Source organism: Pteropus vampyrus, unplaced genomic scaffold (assembly GCF_000151845.1).
Source record: "Pteropus vampyrus isolate Shadow unplaced genomic scaffold, Pvam_2.0 Scaffold11, whole genome shotgun sequence".
Lineage (NCBI taxonomy): Eukaryota > Metazoa > Chordata > Mammalia > Chiroptera > Pteropodidae > Pteropus > Pteropus vampyrus.
Window position 1 is genome coordinate 15354780 of NW_011888792.1, and position 6091 is coordinate 15360870.

The window sequence follows — 6091 nt, forward strand, 5'->3', positions numbered from 1 at the left end:
TGTGCAAAATCCTTTATGATATTGACAATAAGTCATACCACCTAACAACAAACTCACTTATTTTCTAAAGTATATCACTACTGTAGTTTTTAATTTTTTTAAAATTATAAGCAATTGCAAATAAATAAGTATCTTTGAGACTGGTCCACTGGTGTTATCCCAAAGGTCTTGTCTTTAGTAACAGTTTTGGTCCCTCACAGATGTGGGACCTGTGCGCTTTGGTTCTTTTAAGGCAGCATGTCCTGAACAACTTACTCCTGGTGGGGAAGATCTTAGGGGCAGGATTTTCTGGCTTTGAAACTTGTATAAATCCCTGCTGCTTTGGTGTTCTGAAAAGAAACATAACAGGATTACAAATTGGTATTTGTTTAAGAAACATGCCAAAAGATCAAGAAGCTCAAAAAAGAATTAAACCCAAAATGAAGGCACAGGAAAGCACTGTCACTGTTACTAGATAGAATACTATATGAAGCAAATTTCGATTGAAGGAAACAAACATGTAAGCACTTCTTAAATAGAAAGCTTAAACATTACACTTAGTGTTTGTGGATAGCAGCTCAGAACAAATAAAACAGGAAAATTATGCCAGCTGAACCACATAAAAATGACAGTGATACAGCCACTGAGTATCTAGTACATATGCCTGTACTGAGTGAACACTAAGAAATAGTCTACATCACAATGAAATCTATGATTAAAAGGCAAAAATTCTCTTTTACCATATGCTATGTTTAGATCTCCAGCTTTTCAAAGATTGAAACTTGAGCAACTGTCCAAAAACCTAAAAGGAGGAGGTATTTACAGCATTCTGCTGCCTGGAGTCAGCTGTAATAACACAATGTTTGATTACTTTAGTCCTTTCTGAGCAAAGGTACCTTGCTACAGTTTTCCCCCATTCCCTTAAATATCTATTTGTATATCAACCAAGGAACACCACTCCCATAGAGAAAGTAATCAAGACATTGGAAATAAAGAAAGCAGTTCACAGCTATTATTTCATTGTCTAGCTCACCATATTGTTCCTGCTTATATCCATTTTCTCTGTGTCTTCCAAATGGACAAGTCATACTTGTACCATTATTATTTAGATTCGATTTTCCTTCGAATTTACTGCTCTTCCCCCTAAGTACCTCTTATAAGCAAGATGATTGACACTATCAACTAAATAATAGCATAAACAGTCCCTTAGACCCAACATGTGATGTCTGAGGTATGTGCTTGGAGTGGGAATGCCTTTGTGTCTCCTCCCTCTCATGCAGATTTACAAGGAGATGGGGGTGGGGGGAGGGCATCCAGTGCCCAGGAGGATACACTCAGATCCTTCAGAGATGGGATGTACACCCTTGGCCTCATTAGAATGATGTTCAAACCATCTGAATAAACCAGTCCTGTCAACTAGAATATATTAAAGTCAGTCCAAACTCCAGCAAGAAGAAGGCAACAGGGCAATGTTTTCTGAGAGTTCTTCATGGGTGACAGTTCCATGACCTATTTTTTTATTTCAATAATGAAAACTCCAATTCCAGAAGAAGAAAAAAAAGTAAGCATTCTGCTACCTAATTAAATATACAAGGTCAAACACACATGAATTAACCTAGTAGGAAATTCACCTGCCATAAAAGACATTTTAAAAAACCAGTATTATCTCAATCAATAATGTAGCACCGCCAAAGGAAAGTGGTGCTTTGGATGGTGCAAAGGGTTCCAAAGCCGCCTCGCAGGAAGCAGTGAGGGAGAACATGAGGGGGACAATAAATTTATTTTCTAGTGAGACCTTCTTTTGAGCTGCCAAACAGCAATGCCACTAATGCATCGTTGGCCATCAGTGCAGTGAGGGCTGTGGGGAGAGCTATTGATTGGCTTGCTCTAAGTACAAGAGAAGGATTCTGGGCTGGAGTCGCCACAAGAGTTCATATTTCTTCTTGGGAGAAAAAAGAAAAGATTAGTGAAACAACTTGGGACAGCACAAAATATCAGATTCTCAGCATCCTGTCATGTTGGATATTTGGGTGATATTTAGAGGTTAGGAAAGAAAAGTGTATTTGGGGAGCTTGGAGCAAGGGTAACAACAGGACAGGAAGAGCTCACAAACTGGAATGACAAATATTAAGTGCATACTGATTACATTTGGGGCCACATGACCATTATTAAGAGTTCGTTAGTGTGTAAGTATTTATACTACCTTACAGGAGGCAGCACAGCATAGGGGTCAAGATGCTGAATCAAAATCCACCCACTTTCCTAGCTGTGCAGACTGAGACATGCCAAACCATATCCTCATCTTTAAAATGGAGATCCTACTAGAACTTCAAACCTCCAACATTCATTCATTGTTGAGAATTAATGTATTAAGTATCACATCTAAAGTTCTTAGACAGCACCTAGTACAGACTAAGCACTCAATACACAATCCTCAAAAAATGTACCTGAAATGGAAAAATGTATGTTTACTTTTGGGAACTGGAAAATCTTTGAGCTATTCCTAGAACTAAATTTGCATTTATGCCCCTGTGGATATTCCAGAATTTCAGGTTGGGTCAAAGTTCTGTAGCTCTTGAGTTCAGACATATCCATGAGGATGATGCACTCTGTCCATGGCTCCTAGGAAAATGGGTAAGACCAAATGCAAAACTGGTGCACATCCGGTACCTCCTAATGCTTCCTCACTGCAATCATCCCCAAAATCTCAGAATAAATTCTTTAAAGTCTCCTACAAAGAGAATAATCCTGATTTGTGAGCGACCATTTGCCCTGGACAGAACTTCAGGAATTCTGGGTGACCTAGGAACAGGAAGAACTCTGAAGAAAAGCTGCTATCAGTGAAATTATTGCTAGGGATTTCCGGTCATGTATTACACACTTCAGCAAGCAGGAGTCCCAATGGAGAGAGTAACCAACTTTGTGAAAGGACATTCTGAAATGTCTTTATAGATTGGATTGCATATAGAAGGTTTGAAAACACAGCCCCCAGTACTCACATCGCAACCTTAACTTTTATCCATGGATCCCTTCTAGTTGTTCAGACTAGGCCAGATATAGTGTTCCTATTCTCTCAGAACTGCTTGTAATAGAAAAGGGAGAAAGAAAAGAGGAGAGGCCTACTGTGGCAGCTGATAGACTTAAACTTGCTTAACCGAGCAAAATACTTCTGCTCTCTGACCTTAGGATTTTTTCAGATGTAAGAAGTGACAGGAAAGGAATCATGAGAAATTGTCACAGACAATAAAAAAGCAGCATGGACAGTTAATGAAAAGTTAATGAAAAGATGTTGAAGAAAACTACAAAAATAATATAAATGGGAAGGAGAAAGAGAGGAGTAAATCATGAAGGTAGAATGTTTGAGAAAAGAGAAACAGAACCAGTAGTCTATACATATATTCTATTGGGAAGGATATATATATTCTACCTCCATAACCCCACAAGCCAGAGCCTGTAACAAGACTTGTTACAGGCCGCTAATTTAAGCCCCAGAATCTGAAGGCCTGAGAACCAGGAGCTATCTGAGGTCAGAAGAGGATGAATGTGCCAGCTTAAGAAGAGAGAATTTGTCCTTTCACTGCCTTTTGTTCCATTCATGCCAACAATGGATTAGATGAGGCCCGCCCACATTGGTGAGGGCAGATCTCTTTACTCAAGTCTGCTGAATCAAATGCTAATCTTTTCCAGAAACACTCTCACAGACACACCTGAAAATAATGTTTTACCAGCTATCTGAGCATCCCTTTGCCCAGTCAAGCTGACACATAAAATTAACCATTACATTCTTTTTATATATTCACTTTTAAAAAATTTATTATACATTCCTCAGCTATTGAAGGGATAGTAATTGGTCAAGACTTTTTTATTTCATCAAAACCAAATTGAACTACCTCAAACACAAAGAGGGAGAGGAAAGATTGGTTGAAAGGTTATAGAGGTATCTCATGGAACCCAAGGGCTGGAGCCAGGCCCACAGACTGGAAACAGAGTCTGGCAAGTGATTAAGAGTCTCATCTCTGCTTCTGGCTGTACAAGCACTTTTCTCTCTCTCACTCTGCAGACTGATCTATCACCCAGGTACTCTTGTTGGAACAGGGCCACCTCACAGAGTCCTGGTTCCATGCACCTATAGAGTTCAAATTCCTGGTGGGGGCGGGGGCAGCCCTTTGGCCGGACTTAGGCCTGGTAGGTGAGCATAACGCAGAACTGGCAGCGGGCACCTTCCTCGCTCCATCGCAGGCCTTCGTGAGGTTTTAGTGCTTTGGAAGTCTAGGGTGTTGGTGTCGCAGCCCACTTTGTTCAGGCTCTAGAGGCTAACCATGCTCACCTGACCTAAAGCAATAGCCCCTCCCTCACTTTCTACCCCCAAACCCTGCTCTATTTGTTTCTTCATTATCTTACAACATAGTGCATTTCATGTTTATGTGTTTATTGCCTGTCTCCCCTGCTAAGATGTAGACTCCATGAGGGCAGAGACATCATTGTTGTTGCTTTCTATTTACCATCCTGTCTTTGGAGAAGGCAGTGGTGCCCACTGTGTATAAATAGAGTACTTGTGGAAGAGAAAGGAAGAGAGGGAAGGAGGAAGAAAGGGAGGGAGACAAGCTGAAATTCAACTTAGTGATAGTAAAACAAAGACTGAAACTAGAAGAAACAAAGAATGGGGGAGATAAGGATAAGCTGACTGATGTGATTTTTATAATCAGGGTAACCACTTTTTCTGATACATCTATCAGCACTATCAAGATGGAGGCTGTGTGAAAGAGAATGAATTGATTCTAGAACTAGACTGATCCTGCCTCCAACAGAGGAGAAGCAAGGGGGTCTAATATTTATTGGTCATCTATTCTGTCCTAGACACAATGCAGGCACATTGCAAATTCTATGAGATTTGAGGAAACTGAGCAGAGAGGGTGAGTAATTAGACTGTGATCATCAAGAAGTGAACTTACATTAAAATCCAGACTCAATGGGACTAATCCATGCTTTCCACATGAAATCATGCTTCAGCTCAGTAATGTTTTACTATTGCTGTGTGATTTACCTTAAATTAAAGTACCTACTTAAAAGAAAATGCTAACAAAATCTGGATACATAGCCCTATTAAACAGACTTTCTTTCATGAATAATTAAATTCAACAAATTACTACTTCAATTGTTTCCTTACAGGCATTTAAAATATTTGAGAATATTTTTATAAGAAAATAAATAGTACATCTATAATCTTATTTATCAACACTTTGTTTAGTTGTTAAAATGAACTTCATTATCCTTATTTGAGTCAGTGGGGTCAAAAAATAGCGTTTAGCCTGTTTTAGGTGTAAATACCTATATAAACACATGTGTGTGTGTGTGTGTGTGTGTGTGTGTGTGTATACATATATAAAACATGGATTTTAAAAATCCTTATGTAAGTTTCAACATTACTAATCACCTCCCAAATATGTGCTGAAACTTGTTAACTTATCAGAACTACATTCTTTGGCAATCATGAGATAAGATTATGAATTCAATTTATAAAATAACTCATTGCAATTAAACAAAGATTTCAATGAGTAGGAAAATTGGACTGAGTGTAACATAAGAGGGAAGAGGTATTCATTTAACAATGTTTATTGAGCACCTACAAAGTACAAAACACTGTTGAATGCTAGAGATACAAAGCTGAATAGTCATATTTCCTTACCTAGAGGAATTTATAATCTAGCAAAAAGGAATATTATGTTTAACCCTCAGTGCTCAACTTTGAAAGGAAAGGTTTTTAAATGGGTTCATATGGTTTTCATATATCAAGTATAATTCATTTTTATAATGTCTATCTATAATTTCAGTAAGGTAAAGTACTTTCTCATGGTTCTGTGGATTGTCTGGGCTCATTTGGGGGTTATTCCTTGGGATCTCTCATGCAGTGGTGGTCAGAAGTCACCTGGGGATGCTGTGAGCTGAAGGGTCAGTTGGGCTGGACATCACAGAAAGCTCACTCAAATGGCTGACAGCCAATGATGACTGTTTGCAGGAAAGTTGGCCAGGGCTGTGAGCTAAGGCAGCTGTACATGGCTCTCCCATGAGCTTGAATTGGGCTTCTCATATATAGCATGGCAGCTCTGAGAAG